Source organism: Equus przewalskii, chromosome 17, assembly GCF_037783145.1.
Source record: "Equus przewalskii isolate Varuska chromosome 17, EquPr2, whole genome shotgun sequence".
Lineage (NCBI taxonomy): Eukaryota > Metazoa > Chordata > Mammalia > Perissodactyla > Equidae > Equus > Equus przewalskii.
In genome coordinates, this window is record NC_091847.1 from 59,263,494 (window position 1) to 59,286,052 (window position 22,559).

The following is a 22,559-nucleotide window of genomic DNA, read 5'->3' on the forward strand; positions in this document are numbered from 1 at the left end:
TTCTGGAAAGGATCAAATCCAGGATGAGTCTATAAGATCTTTGTTAATACCTCAGAAGTATTTAAGACAGTTGCTCATAAAACATTTCAAACAGAGGAAAGCTCCTTTAAGGATCTTAATGCCTGCCCAGCTATATCATTTCAGTTAAATAATAGGGCTTCTAAGATTCTTAAGGGTGTTCTCCCACAATAATCTCAAAAGAAGCCTAACTATACAAGGGTTTGTAGTGTGTGGATTTGGCTTTTATCTAATGGAGTTGGTTATAAATGGATACATAAGTAATCAACAAGAATTTTTAAAGAATCATATCAGCTTAGACTGAAAGCAAGAAACACAATACAAAGTGAAGAGGGCTTTAGATGCCCAAACTTTTAGAGGCAAGAGGCAGGCCTTTTTAATTCACACTACCTTTGTGATGGCATTAGATTATTTATTGCCTTGCTTGGGTGATGTATTTTCCTTTATGTGTTTTACATTTTTCATATTTCTATTTTCAAAGGGCATTTTCTTATCTCTAATATGACCAGAATTTGAAGAATAAGATGTTGTCCTCAGTCCATTAAGTTAGTAAGTTTTAGAGACTTCAAATAAACTATCACACTAACTTTCAGGTTGAAAAACACTAGAGGTTTTTTTCTCTCATAATGTAGTTTCCTCCCACCCATTCCCTACCATCTACATTCCTTCAGTAATTTGTTTCCCTTTTATTTATTTTCTGGCTTTACTCTGTCTTTCTTAACATGCATTGGCTGAACTACACTTAATGTTTCAGAACAGATGTACGCTGCTTCTGTCAAAGATGAGGACTTCTTCTTGATGATCATGGAGATGATATTTGTCTTAGAAAATTTGGTGTGATTGAAAAATTACTTAAATATCTTCAGCCATAAATCCCAGAACAGGGAGATTACACTGTTAACTGCCTCATTAGGAACAGTTCAGGGATTATGGGAAATAAAGTAGGAAGCAAATATCACATCATATGTAGTCAGTAGAAACAGTAAATATTGGCAGAGTCCTGTTTGAATAGTCAGGATTATTCCATGTATTTCCTTTTAAACACTTCAATTATGTTAAGTTTAAGGAGTGAATTGAAGTTTAAATATATCTGAAATACTTCCCCTTGCATTTGGTATTCAGTGACTGGAAGTCGGTGTTGCAGCAGGTACATATTTGGGATTGTCTCAGAGCCTCTGTGAAGTATGTCTTTTCCTGTGCAGCATGCATTTGCACTGTCAACAGTAACTAAGTAAGGACCAGTTGAGCTGCATTCTTTGTAAAACAACCTAATTATGGTGAGCCCAAAGACCTTAGCCTTGCTGATAATTTCCAGAATGCAATGTTCACAGGATGAAATGGAAAAACATCAGCAGCTCATCCTTTTCTCTGTCATCCTTGTTTACGGAAACCTAAAAGTGTGAATGAGCTTCCCTTGTTTGTATTTGCCAAGCTTCATAGAGACATATGCAGAATTTGGCCTGGTGAATCAGCATTTCTATGCAAGTTCTATACAAATGGCTTTCTACTGTTTGAAATTAGTCACTTTTTCTGGATTCAAAGGCTTTTAGTTAACAAAGAAACAAATCCAATTAGATCAAATTATTAATTCAAGACCCAATGTTGAGTGGTGATGGAATCTCACATTTTAGTTGTTTGTCATTTGATAAGTCCAGTTTTGTAGAGTTTAACAGAGTCAGTGTCTGTCAGATCTTTATTCCTGATTTACTCTGGCAGGATAATCTTTTCATATTAATTTATGCTTATTTCCTTAGTATTTTTCTCACTCAAATTAGAACACACTAGCTAAGACATGATCCATTGCTTCAAGGTGGTGATGTAGCGCTGATTCTCCAACACTAACGAAGGAGAGGCTGCTGTCCTGAATCCTGCACTCGAAAGGGCTCCACTTTGGCACTCATCTTTTGACCATTTCATGAGAAAACCCACCACCACCACACGACAGCAACCACAACTTTTCCATGGCAAGGTCCCTGGAGAAGTGTATATGCTGAAGGCTGGGTGTTCTCAGACCAGACCCCCACTGTTCAACTCTGATGCCTTATATAGAACATGAGCTAAGAAGAACTTCCTGTAGAAAGAAGACCACCTACTCTTTGTTTAGGATTATTTCCAGGGAGAAGGAAGGACAAGTTCATGTAAAAGCAAACAATCTAATAGAACTTCCTGTCACTAGGTCAGAAGTATCACTAGGGACTTTAGACAAAGGAGGATGGCTGAAAGAATTTAGGGGTCTTAAATGTGTAGTTTTCCTATGGTTTTTGTTTTGCATGTCCATCTGTTATCCTAAAATGAACATCAGTGACACACAGAAACTGAAAATGCTCTATGTACTTGTCTGGGGGTCAGATAAGTAAGATTCTGCCCAGTGTGTAGATATTCTTGAGAGATAAGCCTAAGGGATAGTGGGGAAAAGGTTCTGATCTCTTGAAGACAGTAATTCCCACGCAGGTTGACTAATCCTATGACACAAATGAGGTAAGTTTTTAATCATTCATTGTGAAGTAAATGTACAGAAATGCAGATTTTTACTTCTCTAAAACTGAGCTTACTCACCATTTCTATTTATGCACGATGCTCATCAAAATATAATTTTCAAAAACATTAAAAACATGACTCTTCTACAAATATAAAATTAGCAAGTGTCAAAGATTGATTTAGTTAGCTGCTGAGGGAACCAGGGGGATAATAAAGCTAATTGAAAAATGTACTGGACAGGCAGAAATATTATAATTGGAAAAAAAGGAATATCAGAATAAGATTGTTAAATTGAATTTTAAAACCTAATGTTTTAATCTTTTCTACTATATAGAAATGATTTACATCTCTATAAGACAAAATTCATTTGCAATGCTATGGAACAAAAATAATTTGAATTGCTATCAGTTTTCTATAAGTTAACGTTCACATTTTACAGTTGTAAGATACCCTAATTGCTGGAAATAGTAAGTGAAAACAAAACTATATGCCCTTAAAGAATCAATCTTTTGCCTATCTCCACTTTGGGATTTTTCTTCTTACTGTGCTGTTATAATTAATTATAGTTTCTCTCAAAAAAAGAAATGCAGACTGATTGCTCCTGAGTGGTGATTCCAATAAGGGAGTGAAATTATGACACAAATATTTTGGTATTTATTTTATGTAATTTTAAAAGTGTGTTCAAGTCAAAATAAAATAGCGAATGAAATTAACTGCTTAATAAATTTAAATACAAAATATACAAAAACATTACAAATAAATTTAAAAATAAATTTATAAAAATATAAATGTCAAACATTTTGTCACTCTACCATAAAATAACAGATAAAAACGTAAGAAGAATAAAAATATTAAATCAAAGACTCATAAAATGCTAAAAGTTTAATTAATCATAAGAAATAATATTATTCAATTTCTAGTTACAATTAAGGAAAATAAAGCCCTTGAATACTGGTATAGTTAAGTGGCAAGACTGCTTTTGTGTAAATTGTTACAGATACTGAAAAAGGTTTTTTGACTTTTGATTAACCAGGGTAACGTGCAGTGTTAACTCCATACTGAGGATTGCGGTGGTATAAAAGAACAATTTCTAAACGAGGGCACCATTGCTTATTGCAAAATTTTAAAGGGGCACATCTCAAGATATAAATGATACCAATTCCATTCCCTACTCCTCAACACTGGCTGCTTTTAAGACTTTCTCTTTAATACTGGTTTTCAGCAATTTGACTACGATTTGCCTTGGTGTGGTTTGAGCTTCTTGGATGAGATTCTTGAATCTGTGGGTTTATACTATCATCAAATTTGGAAATTTGGAAATTTTTTAGTCGTTATTTCTCCAGATATTATTTCTATCCTCCGACCCCTCCTTTCCTTACCTGACATCGACTACATGTATGTTAAACTTTTAATATTTTTCCTCAGCTCACTGAGGTTCTGTTCTTTCTTTCTCCCTCTCTATGCTTCCTTTCGGATATTTCTACATCTTCATGTTGATGGATTTTTTTCTGTAGTATCTAATCTGCTTTTAATGTAATTCAATGAAATTTTCAATTCCAATATTATATTTTCATCTCTAGAAATTCAATTTGTTTTTTTTTTAATAACTTCCATTTCTCTCTGCATTGTTTTTCTGTTTTTCTTTGAATCTTTGAACATATTTATAACAGTTACTTTAAAGTCCTTTTCTGCTAATTCCATCACATGTGTCATCTTGGGGACTGTTTCTGTTAACTGATTTGTCTCTTGGTTACAGGGCATATTTCCCTGCTTCTTCACCTGACCAGTAATTTTCTTATTAGATGCTGAACATTGAGTGCTGGATTTTATGGTATTCCCTTAAAGAGTTGGATATTGGTCTGGCATGGTAAGCTACTTGCAGATCAGTTTGATTTTTTTAAAGGCTTGCCTTTCAGTTTTTCATATGGGTCTATAGAAGCCTTTAATCCCCCTACTAACCCTGAACTTTTTGGTTTCCCTAATGAAATGCATGTGTATTCACAACGTTTCTCCACTTTGACTGATGTGACTCAAATGATTTCCAGGTTTACTTGAGTTCTGGGGATAGTTCAGTTTACAGCTCCCTAGTAACTATTTTCTCCCAGCAGTTCTTTTTTTCTGGCCATGTTGAATTTCTCTTACCCACCAAAGACTAGTATTCCACCAAAGACTGCTAGGCAGATTTCCGGAGCTCATTCTCTGCATAGTTCCCTCCTCTCTGGTAATCTTCCCTGAAAATTCTAGCTGCCTCAGCCTCCCTCATTTCTGACTTCTGCCTTCTCAACTCATTGTAACTGCCAGCGTCTGTTTGGGTTTGCTTTCCTTGTGCTGCAGTCCAGAAATTGTTGGGGCAATCATAGAGTTCATCTTGATTAGTTCCCTTCTCTCAGAGACTATAGTTAGTCAATGTATAACCAGTTGTTTCCTTTATTTTGTCCAGTTTTCTATTTGTTTGCAGTAGGAGGGCAACTTCTGTAAGCAGTTCTGCTTTCATAGAAGGAGGGGTCAATTTAAATAATTCCAGAATAACAAAACTATGCCAACAAAAATATTGTATTTTCTTACTTAAATATAGCATTGTATATAGGAATAGCAGAATGCCAACCAACAGTATAGCAGCCACTATGTCTGGAGGAAGGAGACCAACTTCCATTGTTGACTAGAGCCCACCACCGCTCTTGCTAGTGTTTCAGATCCAGTGAGATTTTCTGTGATGCCCATTCAATGTCTAGTTTAGAGGACACCTCCTTACAGCCCTCTGCTAAGGGCTGCAGCAACTCCAGCTTGAGCATGTGGAAATTTCTGAGGAGGGAGATGAAGGGGCTGCACACTGGGTGCTATCACAGGTCTTCTTGGTCTAAATATGCCCCATTGCCTTCTACTTCATGGCACACATGTCAGTTTGGCATGGAACGCTCTTTGAGGCTGCCTCCAATTAGAATTCCAGGCCCCAAACAAGTGAAAGTTCCTTCCGTGGATAGAATTGAGCTATTTGAGAGTTTTCTGCCATCTAGTTTATTGTATAACCCACCCTCCTCTCTACCTGGGGAGGAGGCAGGGCAGGAGCCTCTCTGGAAACTTACCTATGATTCACTTACCTGCTCTGCTCACCTTTGGGATCCTTTCCACACGCTTTGGACTGAATCAGGTCCCCCCTCAAATTCATAAGTTGAAACCCTGACACGCAGTGTGGCTGTATCTGGAGTAACGAAGTAATTAAGGTTAAAGGAGGCAGGAAGAGGGGAGCCCTGATCTGACAGGATTAGCATCTGTATAAGAGGAGACACCTGTAGGCTTGCTCGCTGTCGCTGCCAGGTGAGGGCACAGAGAGAAGGAGAAAATCTGCAAGCTAGAAGGAGAGTCTTCACCAGGAACTCAATCATCTGGCACCTTGATCTCGGACTTTCTGGCCTCAGAACTGTGAGAAATAAATTTCTGCTGTGTAGCAGAAATTTCTTTTGTTTCCTTTCTTTGGGCTAGAACACTGCCCTCCTGTTTTCTCCTGTATCCTTCATATTTAAAGGTTTTTATTAAAAACTCTTTTATCAACCTTCCAGGCTTCGTTTCTTGACATTTAAAGGAAACACTATGGAATTAAAAATGAAAACAAAACAAAACCTTCTTTATCTCAATCTCTTGCCTGCCTCTTGAAATTGAAAACTAAATTCAAGACTATCCTCGCTGAAACTGATTTGATGAACCTAATTTTGGAAGCCAAAAGCCAAACTCTGACTTTTTCTAATTATAGCAGTCTTAATCCTCTCAGAGGTAATGAATAGCTCCAGTTGAAGAGAGGTGAGGTTAAAAAATATATACAAGGAAGTGACAAAAAGAAAAGCATAGTAATGTATTTCGAAATATTATTTCACTACACAAATATAATACAAGATTTTCTACCCATGCATTAAAAATAATTGAGAAGAAATAGGTAACAACAAACAATGGTTAAAAAAAGGAGCATTCTGTTCTAAGCTACTTCTCTTCCCTCTCTCTATCCCATGGTACTGTTAGAACTCAGATGACAAAGCCCTTCTCTTCCTTGGTAAGATCTCCGCATCTCCTCTTGGTCCTGGGTCCTGGTGTGCAGAGGCTCCTCTAGACAGGCCTACTTTACAGTGACAGTCCACTTCCCCCGGCAGCATTATTATTCATGTGGTTTTCATGGAGAGTAGCCTCTCTTATTTTCTCAGGTCCTATTTGTAGCACCAGCTGTAACACACTTCTTGATATCTTCTTTAATTTCTTGAGATATTTAGAACAATATCCTCCACCGGCAGAGTTGGGACCATCCATATGGCATCCCATGGGGTCACCTGGATATATTGCCTTTTCTACAAAATCAGCCGGTTTCCTATGATTCAGTTCAAACATCTTCCTACTCCTTTCTCTGAGTTTTTTACATATCTGGTATCTTCCATGAGAGGTTTTAAGATTGCTTTTAGCCTCTTCTTTTTGGAGAGATTTAATTCTTGATTCCTTTTTTTTCTAGAATCCATTTACAACTTCCCCTCAGGGAACATCAGAATCTTTTGCAAACATACTTACTGACAGTTTGTCCTGACATGTTATAATTTTGGGTGACTATACAAATTAGGCCTTTCTGGAATCCAATCCAAGCTGGTTAAAATGACGGAGAGGATTTATTGGCTCATTTAACAGTTGACATATAAGTTGGCTTCAGGGTTGGTTTGCCTCAGCTGCTCAGTCATGTCTTCAAGGATTCAGTTTCCTTTTATCGCCTCTCTGTCTCTAGCAAGTTCAGCTTCTTCTTAAGCCTGGTTCTACTTTGTAGTCACAAGATGCGTGTGTCACTTCCCATGGCAGTATGCTTCTCCATGCGCATCTATGGTGGAAGAGGGGATCATTTCCAAGAGTGTTCTCAGAAGAGGGAGAATACTTTTTCTTTAGAAACCACCAGAAAAACTCTCCTTTGATCTTATCAGCCTGAGATCAGTCATCCTGGAATGAATAACTGTGACCAGGGGAGGGAATATGTTCATTAGTTTGGGCTTCAGCCACTTGTCCCAGTGCTAGTGTGAGATGCCCAGGGGAAGCGAAGATATCTGAATGAAGATTTGACTTTTGACTAAGGAAAGGGAGAGTAATGCTGGAGAGCTAACCACAATGTCCAGTATATTTAACTACTCAGAAGAGAATAAATGTCTTGAAAGGAAAGAAAAACATGCTAAGTATTTAGTTATGTGAAGCCTTGTGCCCGGCACTACATGTGTTTCTGATGCTGTTAGGGAATGCCTGTCCGGACTATTACCTCCTTTCTTTGAGAATTTCCCTGCCCTCAGGGATGGGTTCTGACAGCCTGTTTGTTGGACAAAGGTGATTGTATCAAGGATAGACACCTGGTCCAAACTAGGCCCATTGTCTTTCTTCTCTAAGAATTTTAAAGTGGGATTCAAACTAGTTAGTATCTGCTGGTCTGTGGGAGCAAACATGTAATATAGGAAGTGGAGGTGTGGCCGTCGTTGTATGTGCATAGAGAAACAAAGAAAGACAGTTTGGTGAAAGGGAGGAGAACAAAGTAGATTATGAGCAAAGAGGAGCAGGTTGAGGAGTTGTTTGACTCTAGAGAGGGAAAGACAGAGAAGAGCTTCCTTGGTTCCTGATGACTTCCACTCTCACAGTTCAGCTACTCCTTAAACCCATTATCTGCGTAACAGGTTGTTAAAATGGAACCCAAAGACAAAGAACAATATAAAAGATTCTAGAACAATTCCCTCCCCCTACCCAATGCCCAAGATTCTAAGATGAAGTGCTGACATGTGAAGGGATAACAGGATGGTCTGCCAGCTTGATCATGTACCCCAGCTGGTATAAGAAAAAATGGTTGGAGAGTAGAGGTTTCTTTGTGTGAGCTTTGTGTGATATTCCCTGCTCCCTCCTCACAGGAACAGAGGAGGCTTTACTTTTACCTCAAGCCAATGAGCGAAGACTGAGGAGATTTTGATATTTGATATCTGTGTCCCGGAGATTGAGGGAGATAGACAATGGCATTTGACTTAAGTCTGAGAAATCCAAAGTGAAGAGGTAAAAAGAGAATCCACTGGGGTAGTAGGCCCTTCCGCTCAAATTGGGTCATGTGGACAAAATGACACTCCTTTCAAAGGTGAGTTGACCTGGGTCATCTTAAAGGGAAATCTCTTCCAAAAAGATAGCCCCAGTGGGTTATGATACATGAAGAAATGGTGAGTTGCTGGATGGACGCTCAGAACAGAGGTACCCAGAGGAGGGCATTGCCAAGGGCAGGGGGCTTTGTTGGTGATCTTGAGTGAGACTCCGAAGAATCAACAAAAGTGTTCAAAAGAGAAAGAGTCGGCAATGCTTCTTTAGTCCAGCGGGCACTGAGGCCAGATAACCTTATACCAGCTATGCAGCCTGGCCCCTTTCTTCTAGTTCCTCTCTTCCTAGGCTGACTTCAGAGAGAGCTCACAGTGGGAGAGGAGGCAGAAGAGGAAATGCTTAAGAACCAGCCCTGCTCCCTTCCCCTCCTCCCCCCGGGCCTCCATTCTAGGAATGGGGAAAGTCTGACACTGAATAAGAGTCTAGATATTTTATTTCTTTACTGGAGTGGACTCTAACTTTACAATTATTAGACTAGACTGGAACTTTTGATGCCAAACATTATGTAAGAGTGAGTATAAAAGCCATGGACCGACTACAGTTTCATGTTTAACAGTGAGAAATAATACATTTATTTTCTTTTTATATTTTATCACAGACTGAGGTGTCATATACTGAGGGTATAAACCAGGAACTGTGGTAGTCTAATTTGGGTACAATATAAGTCTGGACAGGGTTAGGGAAAAATAAGTCTGGAAATATCTTAGAGTAATAGAGGGCAGTTCTTTAACCTCACTTCTCCCCTTGTCTCTCCTCTAGAACGGCCTCCTTCTCATTCTCTGAAGAAAAAGGTTTGAGGGTGAAGGGATCCTTTCCATTTGACCTATGTGAGAATGTACAATTTGCAAAGTAGGGATTATGTGCTAGAACTCCACAAGGTATAGGGAAAAATTGCAAGAGTTTTTGAGATAGGTCAACCTAGTTTTGAATCTGTTATTGTTGTAAGAACATACGATTTCTGAAACTCAATATCCTTATCTGTAGGTCGGGAAATTACTCTCTAAGACTACTGTGAAGGATAAATGAAATAAGATGAAAATGAGGCAGATACATAAAATAACTGTGTGACCTTAAGTAAACTGCAAATGTCTTGGGTCTCTGTCTCTCAGTTTGCCCATCCCACTGTGTTGTCAATGACACTTCCTGTCAATGTTTGAAGTACATAACAGGAATTTTTTTAGGCAAGGCACAAAGTATTGTTTTTTTATAAATGCTCAGTAAATGTCAAGCCTGTATTTTTTTGTGTCCAAAATTAAAACTTTCGTTTTTGTTACATAAGAAAGGTCCTTTTGGTGAGGGTAGGAAGGATATTTAAATGGAAAGCTATATATATTAGGCCTGAAAATTGTTAATGACGTTATTTAAAATGACTAGAAAGGTACTTAAGGAAGGTAGCAGTTGTAGGCTTTCTTTTCTTAGGAAATCAATACTCATAAAACTCAAGGATGGAATTGAGAATTAAAAACCACAGTGAGTTTATTTTAAAACATGTAGTCTGTCATCTTCGTTTTCCCTTTGGATAACACAGTGTTTATATCCTGAGGTCTATTTATGTTGCTGCGACTTTCGCTGACTTTGAAGTGAACTTCACATGGTGCTAGAATCAGAACAGCGGGGCTTAGAGATCACACAGTCCAACCCTCTCATTTAAAAAGAGTAAATTGAGGTCAGAGAGGAAAGTGAATCGCCAGGACACCTCCTCTGTTTCCTCCGAGTTATAAAATGGAACCTCCTGTTGTTCTTAGCCACCAGGCCCAGCTCTGAGAGGCCAAGAGTCGTCCTCCCCTGCTCCCCCTCCCTCGGGCCTTGATCTTCCACTAAACGTAGACAGTGCCTGGCACTTAGCAGGCACTCCATAGTTCTTAAAAAGAGGAATGGTATTAACTGTGAACAGGGTTTCGTTCTCACCAGAGCCTGATTAGAGCCTCTGGCATTCTTGGTGTGGCTTAGGAGAATCACTAACTGCTGGTTAAAGAAAAAAAAAAAATCCTTGCTGCTCGTCTCCAGGATACATGCTTCATGGAGATGCCCTTGTGAGAGACGTTCTACAGCCGATCAGCCTGCAATTTAATGCATCCTCCTCGTGTGACTTCTCATCTGCAGATTCCTTTAGAGCCACCATTTCCTCTGTCCGGGGCATCTCGAGGCATCCAGCAGCTCTCCTCTACTTGGCAAGCACACAGATTTGTCATCAAAGCTCATGGTCAGGTCGGAGGGCTGCCGAGTTCTTCCGGGTGTCGTTTCAGGGTCTCAGAAAACAAATTTCATTTATGCTTATATTTTAAATCTGGCTGGTCCAAAATTTCAGTATTTACAAAGGAAATCTGTTTATTTCTTTTGATGTGACTCAGATAGAGACTAATTTTATTTGTATAGTTATCTTTAAGGTTATGTGGGTTGGAGAATGAGTCATAGACAACGAAAAAGTAAAATGTTGAGTAGAACAAACCCACTTAGAGGTTTGTAATTTTGGAGGTTTTTGTCTGAAGAGGAGATAGCTAAACCTGAGAGAGCAATAAGTGTCCTGTATGTTCCACGTAGGAGTGACCAGCTGTTCCCCTCTTTCCTAGGGTGAGCCCAATAGTCATTAGGGTTAAAGGGCAGCAGTAGGCATTTTTATTAGAACCAGGTAACTTTCTGGAGTTCCTTTAATGACAGAAAGATACCTTCATGGAGTCCCTTTCGCCTGTTTTCGAATTCCTCCAAGGCCAGTTCTGCAGCTCACTTCACCTTGTTCACGGATGATCTGGAGCCCTGGTCCTCAAAGGAACCCAGGTGCCCTGGGCGCCCCTTGCAGCGAGCTCGTAGGAGCCCCGCAGGACGGTTTACATGGTCGAGGGACAGCACAGCGCCATCTCTCGGACATCACGCCAACTACTATTATTAAGTTGTTCGGACCTCACTAGTACTTAATAAACGAAACTATTAGATTTACCCTAGGGGCACGGCGACAAATTTGCTGAGACCTCAGGGAACCACGAGCCAAGAAAGTTTGGGAACCTCTGAAGAGTGGTTAAGAGACGTCAGAAAGATCACAATTGACAAAGGAGTTAGCAAAAGAAACCCTAAACATTCTCCCTTTCTGTTTATTGCCTGCAGACTTCCCCACTCTGTTCTTAGCTATGTAAACAAAGGCAGACATCATTGTCAGGAGCCAGGCTCCAGCTTCTCTGCCTGTTATCAGTTTACTGCTACTTTACAGCTAATGAACCCTTTCTATTTATATCTTCGTGTCCACGTCTATAGATAGATGATATTTATCTGCACCTGTGCATTTTTTCCTAGAGATGTCTCCTTAAAAAATTATTTTTAAAAAGTTAAGGACATGGGTTTAATGTTACAGAATGTGCTAGAGTAGAAGCTGTGTAGTTCTCACATCTGAATTGAGGGCCATCATGGGGAGAGGTGTTGATGTGGAATTAATGTCCTCGTAGGTGACCTCTGTCAACTTTACAAGCTCTTTGATGACTGATTAGTCCATTTATAAAACAAAGAAAATAATGCAGATGTTATTGAGGTCTTGTGTTTATAAAATATCCTAAGATGCTCAGATGAAAGGTGTGACACGGGAAATGCCATCTGAGATGGACCCTCCCACAGAGTCACAGCTATCCCTCTCAATGTGACGGAAACTTGATATTTGAAAACTCCCTTGATAAGAATTGTGTTCTCATCAGCTCTGCCTTTTCTCTGAAATTTGTTCCAGTTTTCTTTCCTCTTTACCATCCCTTCAAATTGGTTGACATTTATAACCTGCAAGAGAGTCATTGAGCAATGACTTGAGAGGCCTCCGCAAACACAATTGCTTTTCCACCAGGTAAAGGGAATGTGTGTGTGTTTAAATGCGCTTGTCCCTTCTTTTTCAGTATTTGTTCATCAAGGAAATAGATGTCACGGAAATGTCTGATTGCTTAATCTCACCACTATCAACAAAAACAGGACTATTTTGGTCTGCAATGCTCCCTTATTTTAGAATGTTTTCTAGGCATATATAGTAATTCAAAGAGATCAAAGTAAATCTCTCTGCCTAATTCACACAAGCCTTTATAATAATGGACTTTCATAACGTGCCTATGCTCAGGTGACAGTCACCCACTAAGCCTTTACTGGGGGGAAATTTGAAGTAGAGGGAGGATCTTATGTGTTATCTTTTTAATAAACAACACTTTTTCTGATGAAAAGAATAAAATGACCCTCACTCCTAGCATACAGAAATAAACACTATTGAAATGCTGACCTGCTTCAGTCTAGTCTTTTGTCTATGCACATTTTTGTGTTATATACATTTTTTTTGTTTTATTTGTCCCATTTATGTCACAATTTCTTTTGGTAATTTTGATTGCCATTCACTCCAATTAAGTCAATCATGTACTATTTAACACCTTTCTTTTTTCACTAGCTGTTTAAAAAGGCCAATTTAAGATTATTTTACATACAAGTTAATTGAAATTGTGAGGTATGGATTTAAAAGATATTATTTTTGAAATTTCCATCTGGAAGTTACATAATTTTATGTTTATTGACTCACTCTGTAATTAATTCTAAAGCTCATACCACCAGCTGTTCATATTGTTAAACCTTAAAATGGACTTTGGGCAAAAGAAATTTGATTAGCTGTTTGAGTTAGAATAAGTAGTATTCATGTGCTTTCCCACCGGATAACTGTGTTAGCTTTATCAAGCAAGCCTTTGAAATCTCACTCAATTCATGAAGCCATGTGGGTTTCATCTGGGGCAGTTAGTAATGTCCCCATTCTCAATCACTTAAAAATATTATAAGTCCCTCTGACTTATTGAATCATAACATGCCTTCACTCCATTATTTATATATAAAATAAATAAATATTAATCAGCTCAGGGCTAGTCCTGGGTAAAATTCATGAAGTTAGATTGCCTTTTGTTCAAAATTGTTTCCGTTTTGAGTCATCTTTCTTTCCTTCCTGTGCCCAGATGATCAAAATCTGAAATTGCTGCTTGGAGCCTGAGGAATGTGTCTTTCACTCCCTACTCAGCTCCCTTTTCCCAGCAAGGCTTCTGCTTTGGCCCTTTTCTGACATCGTTCCTTGCCCCCACAATCACCAGCCAGTGGTGGGTCTTACGATGACCAAGGGTCTTGTCAGATGACTGCATTGCTAATCTTATTGCATTTTGTTAACTGCAAATCGTTGATTAATGCTTCACGAGTCATGCCTCCTAGATTGTGCCCCTCACTAATTCATGGAAGCCTTTCAAGACCTTAATCCCTAAAAGGGACTGTCTGGGGTATAAACTCTAGGCAATAAAGAACGTTGTATTAAGGGGTAGTGAGGAAAAGAAAGCTACATCCATGGGATACTGGGTTTCCAATATGACTGTTTTGGATCTGATTCTCAGAGGATGACTTTGACCTGAGCATCTGTGAACAAGAGATTTGTTAGGGCAGTACTCCCAGGAAAAGCCAGTAGAGGTATAGGGGATGCCAGACAAGGAAGGGAAAGAAGTTAAGCAAGGGAGCAGTTTTATGTCAATTCCCAGCCTCAGCCTGATCCTACAGGAAGCTGTGCAGAATTCATTACATTTCAGTTTGTCTTGTCTTGAAGGAAAGGAGCTGGGCTTTCACTCTTCCACACTAGTCAGTCATTGGCCACAGGTTGCCCTGTGGGGGACATAAGCTTCTTGGCACTTACAGCTCTATGCAGGTATGGCCAAAGGGACTCCAGTAACCCACGGACAGTCCTTGAAAGACTGAAGCTATGAGCTGTCAAAAGGACAATATACAGAAGCCAAGGGACTCATGAGGAAGCACAAGACTCATAAGAAAGACCCAAGGGGATGTGGGTAGAGCACTGTCTATATCCACTGTAATGACATAAACTTGAGAGGGAGCATAGCGGGTGAATGATGTCTATGCAGCCAGGCCTTGAGCAGGGAAGCGTTGTTCCCAGGGGTAACTGCAACACCAAATCAAGATATGGAAGAACATAAGCACCCCAGAAGTCTTCCTTGTACCTCCTCCCATTCAATAGAACTTTTGAAAAGGTAACCAGTTCTCTATTGTAGTTAGTTTTCCTTGCTATGTAGCCATATGTAAATGAATAACAGTATGTACTCCTTTGTGTCTGGTTTTTTTATTCAACTTATTCTGAGCTACATCCATGTTGTAGCATGTATTTGTAGTTCATTACTTTTCATTGCTCTGGAGTATTCCATTCTATGGCTGTTTCTCAATTTATTTTACTGCTGATGGGCATTTGGTTTGTTTCTGGTCTGGGGCTAGTATGAGTAATGCTGTTATATATTTTTCCTAAGTGTATTTTGATACCAAAATGTTTGCATTTCTGACAGGTATGTTGGCCAAATACCTGAGAGTAGAGTTGATTGCATAGACCACGCATTTATTAAGCTTTTGTAGATATTGCAATATACACAGTTTCCAAAAGTGATCGTGCCGCTTTGACTCTCACTAGCATTGTATGAAAACTTCGGTTGCTCTGTATCCTCACCAGCTCGGTAGTCTCAGTCTGTAACTTTTAGCCTTTTTGGGTGTGTAGGTTGTTTTTTAAACTGTCCCTAAATTGAAAACTTGCAAGGAAATTTTGTAGAAACTTTCCTTGAAGCTAGCAACCTCTTTTGAGAAATGCTGATATTGGTGAATAACTACTCTTCCCACAAGTAAAATGAGTGCTAAATGTTACTTATTTATTCAACTGATAAATTCGTTTCTTAGTTTTAAGTCATTTGAGTCTGAATCAACAAGATCACTGTTTCACACACAAAATGAGTTACCTCCCTCGGAGAGTCCCTTGTATGCAGGTTGGGGCAGGAGATGAAGGGAAGCAGAGCCTGAGCTAACTTGGAACTCCAAAATGCACAGCAAAGAGGGGGAAGGAAGGAGAACCACTGGTTCCCTTTGTATGCAGAACACATTTGGGAGTGAGGCACTCTGAAATGGGAGTTCTGCCGCAGGATGCTCCCAGACTGGGCACTGTACCAGGTAGCATACAACAACCAGCAGGGCCAGGGAGCCCTCAGACTCTAAATAAAAGTTATTTGTGTACCTTGCAAATTTTCCCAGCCTGACCCCCTCCCAAACATCCAAGGCAATTTTCTATACTCAGAATTTAAAGTCACTTACAGTAAAAGAGGTTTTCATTGATCTGATGAAACACATTCCAACAATCCCTGTTTGATAAAGATGCTCAACCATAAATATAAATAGCAACCCCAAACTATAAACTAATCGAAGAAACTGAACCATGAAAGTGAGTCATTCAAAATATTCAAGGATCCAAAAAGTTTCTGAGTAGCACGAATAGAAAAACACTACCCACATTTAGACACACCCGAATGTCATTTCAGAATGCCAAACGTAAAGATAAAATCCTAAATGGTTCTCAAGAGGAAAAATTAGATTCTCTTTGAAAGAGTTCTCTCCTGATTAAAATCAGTAGCACCGGACACAAGTTGACAACAGAGAAATATCATCAAAGAAAGAAAAAAGTTACTAACTTGCAGTCCTTCACCCAGCCAAACTCACTCACGTGGGAGGGCAAAATAAAGATTTCGTTTTTAGATATGCAAAGACTTAGAAAGTTTACTATTTATGAGTCATTTCTAAAAAAATTACTGAAGAACTCAGTTCAGCAAGACAGAGAATGAATCCAAGACAAAGACGTGGGATATAGGAACAATGGTGAGCACATAAACCAGTAAAATGAGTTAATCAAAACGTACTGTAAAAAGAAAACCTGAAATTAAAATAAAAGATCATTTCACCATGTTAGGTGAGTGAAGGCTGGGGAGAAGGACATGCTAGGCATCCTGTTTGTTTGGGGACAGATGTAGACAAGGAATGCCATTCATCTACTACATTAGTGAGTAGTATAATTAATTTTTAATAGGGCAGAAAACAATGTATGCACAAAGCCCTGTGAAGGCTCAGAGGACTCTGGAAAGACATTTCAGAGGAGGGGGCATTTGAACTCAGTCTTAAAGAAGAAGTGTTTGCCGAGTAGGAAAGGTGAGTAGAAGGATGTTCTGAGCGAAGCATCTGCATGAACAAAAGATGGAGCATTGTGCAGGGTTTGGGTTATTTGAGATAGAATAAGAAGTTCAGTGGTGGCCGTAGGGTGCATGGCCTGAGAAGTGTCTAGAAAATTCTTTTCTAAAGGGCCAGATGATGATCTAAATTGATTTCCTTATCATACTTTGTTAGTTACCTACTCCCTATCACCCATTTTGCTCCATGACTCATTATTTGCACTGGAAAACAGGGCTCAGCACATTACAACCTGCTAGAAATTTCATGTTCTTTTTGCATTAAGAGAAATCCCTCTGCTTTCAAGATCATTATGCATATATTACACAAGCAGTATAATGAGTCATATGCTAATTATACTTTTAAAACTAGGTGGTTAGGAAATCATGAAAAAAAGGCTTAGAAGATTTCAAACTCTCAAGAAACAGAGACTGTGGGATGGCACCAGTGATCCCCATAACAGGTTGCTGTGAAGTAAATGTGATCAATAAGCAACTCTGACTTACAGACCAGACCAGAGTTGCTAGAGACCAACCTGACCAAGAAAAAAAGGGGAAACGCCCTCAGACATTCAGTACAGGTTTCGTGTTCTTACTAAGAGGTTTGCTTTTACTGGAAATGACTCATCCTAATCAATAAATTATTCTGTTTTTTAATGTTCCATTACTTAAGATTATTTGTGGATATGAATAAGCCTCCGCTGTGCATGGAAACATAGGCAAACTCTCAAGAATGGCTATCGTTTTCCTTTTCAGAGTCCACTCAGAACCAGAAAATTGCTAAATTGCAACACCATGAAGCCAAAAGTTGCAATCATCATATAAAGAACTTTATTTTTGTGTAAGTGGAAGTTAGAACAGAGAGAACATACACAAAGTACTAAATGTATAAATACTATCTACATAGTAGATATGGAGGTGAGCAGAAAGACAGAAGAGAGTGTTTATCAAGTTTTATAATGATAATAAAAAAGGCAAAATGATGACTGTTCAAGTGTCAACTTAAGCTTAACCATTTCTCAAGGTATAAGTCAGAAGAAAAGGGATTTTTGGCAAAGTAGATCTTTCTTTGACACCAAGAGTACAGAAAACAATTGGCTTCCTTCCACAGAGACGTTCAATCAAATATATTTCTTGAAAAAGTAAAAACACACTCAATATGAATATAGTATTCATATAATGTATAGCCCCAGTGACATCTAGATTGCATGAAACTTTCAAATCACATGTATACTTAATTTAAATTTACATCCTTTTTCTTAAAAAAAGATCTTGAGACTCTTATCAAGTCAGTTACTATTAGCACCAACTTTCTAATTCTGGGGATTGATAATTAATTTTTGGCTTACGCAGACTTGTGCCTCTGGTCTTTTCTTCCCTGTGTCTTGCCTTTTAAGCAGTCTTTTCACGATTAGTGTTTTACTCAAAGCAGGAAGCTTTAGGGATAAGAGATGGAACATATCTGTCAATTATGTCACCTTGGAGTATCTCTAATACAAGCTTTATATATACATGTATAGAGAGAGTTTTGGGTTAAAAAAATCACTAAGTAAGGAAGAAAACTCGAACCAATATCAAGAATTGATTTAGATCATGTGTGTGCTGTTTGTCGCTCTTTCCCACAGAAATCCGAGATGGTTGTGAATATTAATTAAAATAATATACAGAAGATTATGCTCAGAGTATTTCTTACTTGACACATGTCTCAGTGTTATATAAATTTCAAATTAAATCCCATAGACTATATTTGCAGGTACAATTGAGTTGATCCGAAGAGTCTATGAAAACATTTCACGGAACAACCAGACATTCAAAGAAAAAAATCTTGTCTGCTTTTTTACGTCATCACAGAAATTGGATTCTATTCTTATCAAAAATTGTAATCGGAAAAGACTGTGTTCACACCGATTGTGCAAAGGTTTGGTATCCACTCTGATATGGGATTCTTCTAGAGTTAAGATAAATCTGAAACATCTCAATTATAACCTTACGTACAGAGAGGCCCCTTCTTGGAATTTCCCCGGGGAACTCTAGATCTTCGAGTTGTGCCCCAAGGTGGTAAGAAACTATTTGAGACTGTCCAAACATGAAGGGGTAGAGGAGAGATGGGCTGACGTGCCAGCAGAAGGTCAGTTTGGGGTTGGAAGAAGCCCCTAGTCTGGGAACTATAAATCAGAACGCTCGCTGGTCCCCAGCTGTCGGAATGAGGCTGTTGGCAGCAGCTGGCTGGGGTCTCCCTGGTCTTCCACTAGCTGCACCTGAGTGCCCTTTAAGAGGTTACATATATTTTAAAGTGAAGAGCCTCACCATCTCTGGAGGGTAGTCTTTTCCTCTCTTCTTCAATTATTTAAAATAGCCTCTTGATAAAGGTAGTGCACAAATGCTTTTCCTGATGTTTGTAAGATGAACGAGAGGCTTTAAGAGTCTGCCAAAATTTCCGTGACTGTCAAGATCGTGCCTGACATCAATCACACGACGTTACAAGGCACTGACCTCAGGTGACTCACAAAACCCTGCTTTGAGAAACTGTGAAACGAAAATCTTGGGGGTAATTGAGGGTGATTGCTCTCTAGCTGGAAAGATTTTTTATTTTTCCTTTTTCTCCCCAAAGCCCCCTGGTACATAGTTGTATATTTCATTGTGGGTCCTTCTACTTGTGGTACGTGGGACGCTGCCTCAGCGTGGTTTGATGAGCAGTGCCATGTCCACACCCAGGATTCGAACCAACGAAACACTGGGCCGCCTGCAGCGGAGCGCACGAACTTAACCACTCGGCCACGGGGCCAGCCCCTTGATGACATGTTTTAAAGAACTAAACTGGAGATAGTATATTAGCTGGGGAGTCGCCTTTTTTTTCCTTCAGAGTGTTCCTTCCGAATGAGTAGACATCTAAAAAAGTAAGACTGATGGGGGGCTTGGAGAGAACTTGTTCCTTCAGGTCTGCTCTAACTGATGAGTATTGCCAGAATATATTCACACTTTTTCCAATCACGTTTTGTAGTGTGAAATACCATTTACGTTTCGAACATTTCTTCTGAGAAGAAGACTTGAAGTTCCTTAAGGTTTAAGGAGCTTCCTCTTTTGCCCTGTTAATTCTCTCTGTTTTTCTCTCACATTTATTCATTCATTTATTCATGCTGTTTTAATTGTGTAACAATAAAAATAAAAATATTCTCCGTTTGTTATCCATACCTAAGAGAAACAATCGACAAAGATAAACAAGAAAATAATAGCTGTTTTCATGGAAATTACAGGAAAACAAAGATTCTCCTGATTTCTTCCAGGTATTACTGTAGCTCATACGCCTTCTATTGCACATACCAGCAAGTAGACTGAAAGGCCCGCTGTGTACCCGCAGTCTTTCCTAAGGTAAATATGAGTGTGATGAACAGTGTTCTTTTGCATTTAATCGGTGAGGTAAACTCAAGATGCTTATGGAAATAAGCAGGTTATCCTTAATTAAAAGACAAAACATGATTTTTGAAAAACTACTCTATTTTAATGTCTTTGGTTTAAGGGAGAGTGTGAAAAAAGTCTTTCTTGCATAAAAATCAAGACCTTAGAAAGAAAGTACTATTTAAAAAAAATTTGTTATTCTGGAAACTAATTTTTCCTTATAAAATTAATATCTCCCCATTGTGTAGAATAGAAAAGCACAAAGAGCAAAGATATGACCTATAATCCTGCTACCCAGAGATAATCCTCAGTAAGATGTTAGCACAGGTTCTTCCAAATATTTTTCTCACATCGCACACACACAAATATAAATATGTATACATGTGTATTTTAATATGTGTTCAATACATTAGCACATGTGTGTGTCTGTGTATCTATATAAATGTGTAATGGAATTATACTAGACATACTGTTTAATAACCTGCCTTTGTAAACTTAATTTTGCTTAACAATACACTGTGGGAAAAAAGTTTTCTAATTATTTGAAAACCATACCAACAAATAGAGTTGAGATTTTAGAAGTTATTCCAAATCCAAACCCAAAACCAATAAAATAACATCATAACATCATTTTATCATCATTGTATATACCACACTCATCAAAAATTGGTAGGATGTGGAGTTTTACAAATGGATTATTTATTCATTTGTTTATCTTGTTAAGAAAGAGTAGCACACCTGGCCTCCTGGAAAGAATACTGGCCGACTCTTCAGGAATCTAGAATAGTAATTCCAGCACAGAAAATAGATGTATAATCCAAAATAAGTTGTCTACACTTTATTCTCCTCAGCTTAAAAAGATTGTATTTACATTTCTTTTCACAAATTCTCCCTCTCTTTCCTCCGTCTCTTTCCTCCGTCTCGTGTGTATTTTCAACCTCACTCAATCGGCTACCTCCTTGCAGGGCAGGACATGCTCAAGTGTTGTTCACCTGTAAAACAAACCTAAAAATCTCTATTCCACTCTCACTCTTGGTCCTGCGTATGAAGGAGACTTTATTTTAATTTCCAGGGTTGTTTGGAAGAACTAAATTTTTGTTTTCACTTACTCATCTCCCATTCTCTCCCTCATCTTAGTTACTAAAATTTGCAGATGCTTTTTAATAGTGCTGATAACAAGTTTCCTAAAGAAACTATCTTCAACCTTGATTTCCATGTTACCATTCTCTCTTGGTCTTCCTACCTAATTTTTATTTGTTTATTTCTGTTCTGTCTTCTCTTTCCTCCCTTAAACTTTGGGTTTCTCAAAATTCTATACTTCCTTCTCTTGCATCCTACATAATTCTTGGATTAATTTATCTACTCCCATGTCTTCAATTCTTATTTGACAATGACATATATTTATGTGTTTGTCTTCAAGCCAGACCTTTTTTCTGAGTTATAAACCCATATATAAAATGGCCAGCTGTAAAAATAATAATAATGATTTTAAAAGTAGTCACCAATTGCTGAGTTTTGACTTTATATCCCTGTTCCAAACTTAGTAGTATAAACAACAAGCAATTTTTACACTCCCAGATTCTGTAGGTCAAGAATTCCAACAGGGTAAAGTAAGGATAGGTTGTCTCTGTTCCATGGTGTCTGGGGCCTCAGCTGGAATACACAAACAGTTTGAGGTGACTCACATGGCTGGAGGCTGGAATCATCTGGAAGCTTCTTCATTCACATGTCTCATGAGATGGCTGTGATGACTCAAAGGCTGGTCTTCACTGGGACTGTTGACTGGAGTCAGCATGTGACTTCTCCATATAGCTTGGGTTTCTCACTGCATACCAGCTGGGTTCTGAAAGAAAGTGTCTGAAGAGGGAGCATCTGGAGGGGAGACAGACAAAGTAGAGCAGAAGTGCTTTTCTTTTCACTTTGATGGCATAAGCTCTAAAGACTTAAAGAGCAGGATAACTTGAATAACTAGGTACTAGAATGCTCTGGAGGCTTTTTAACTCACATGTCTAGCACCCTTGGTAAAAATGACTCAAAGGCTAAGCTCAGTTGGGGCTGTTGACCAGAGTGCTTACATGTATCCTCCATGAGGCTTTGGCTTCTTCACAGTGTGGTGGCTGCTTTCCGAGAGGGAGAATTCCCAGATGGAGAGTCTAGAGAGCAAGGGTTGTAAGAGAACTAAGCAGAATTAGTATGGCCTTTTATGACCTAAACTTGGCAGTCATGTAACCTCACTTTCTCTGTTCTCTGTTGGTTACAGATGAGTCACTAAAGCCAGAAAGATCCAAGGGGAGGGGAATTATACTCCACCTCTTAGTGAGGAAGTAGTAAGGATACATCGCAGAAGAATATGTGGAACAGGAGATGTTGCAACCATATTTGAAAAATACCATCACAATTAGCCATGAATTATGACTCTGAATCCTCATATCAACTCTATGAAATGGTTAGAACTTTTATCGTTATTTTAAAATTTAATTTTCCCTAATTTTAATGATGAGAAAATGGAGGAGCATT

At 38.7% G+C, this 22,559-nt stretch overlaps 1 long non-coding RNA gene across 3 annotated transcripts; it reads left to right on the forward strand.

Moving 5' to 3' along the window:
• The first annotated feature begins 8,255 nt into the window (after nt 1-8,255).
• LOC139076653 (uncharacterized) lies at nt 8,256-20,061 on the forward strand. 3 transcript variants are annotated; one of them, XR_011528466.1, is made up of 7 exons: nt 8,279-8,617; nt 10,639-10,834; nt 12,338-12,448; nt 16,511-16,629; nt 17,403-17,487; nt 18,400-18,564; nt 19,931-20,061. It is a non-coding gene; the product is annotated as an uncharacterized lncRNA (long non-coding RNA). The 3 variants fall into 3 exon arrangements; XR_011528464.1 differs by lacking the exons at nt 18,400-18,564; nt 19,931-20,061 and having other exon boundaries at nt 8,256-8,617; nt 17,403-17,629; XR_011528465.1 differs by lacking the exons at nt 18,400-18,564; nt 19,931-20,061 and having other exon boundaries at nt 8,269-8,617; nt 10,639-10,802; nt 17,403-17,629.
• The last annotated feature ends 2,498 nt before the right edge of the window (nt 20,062-22,559 follow it).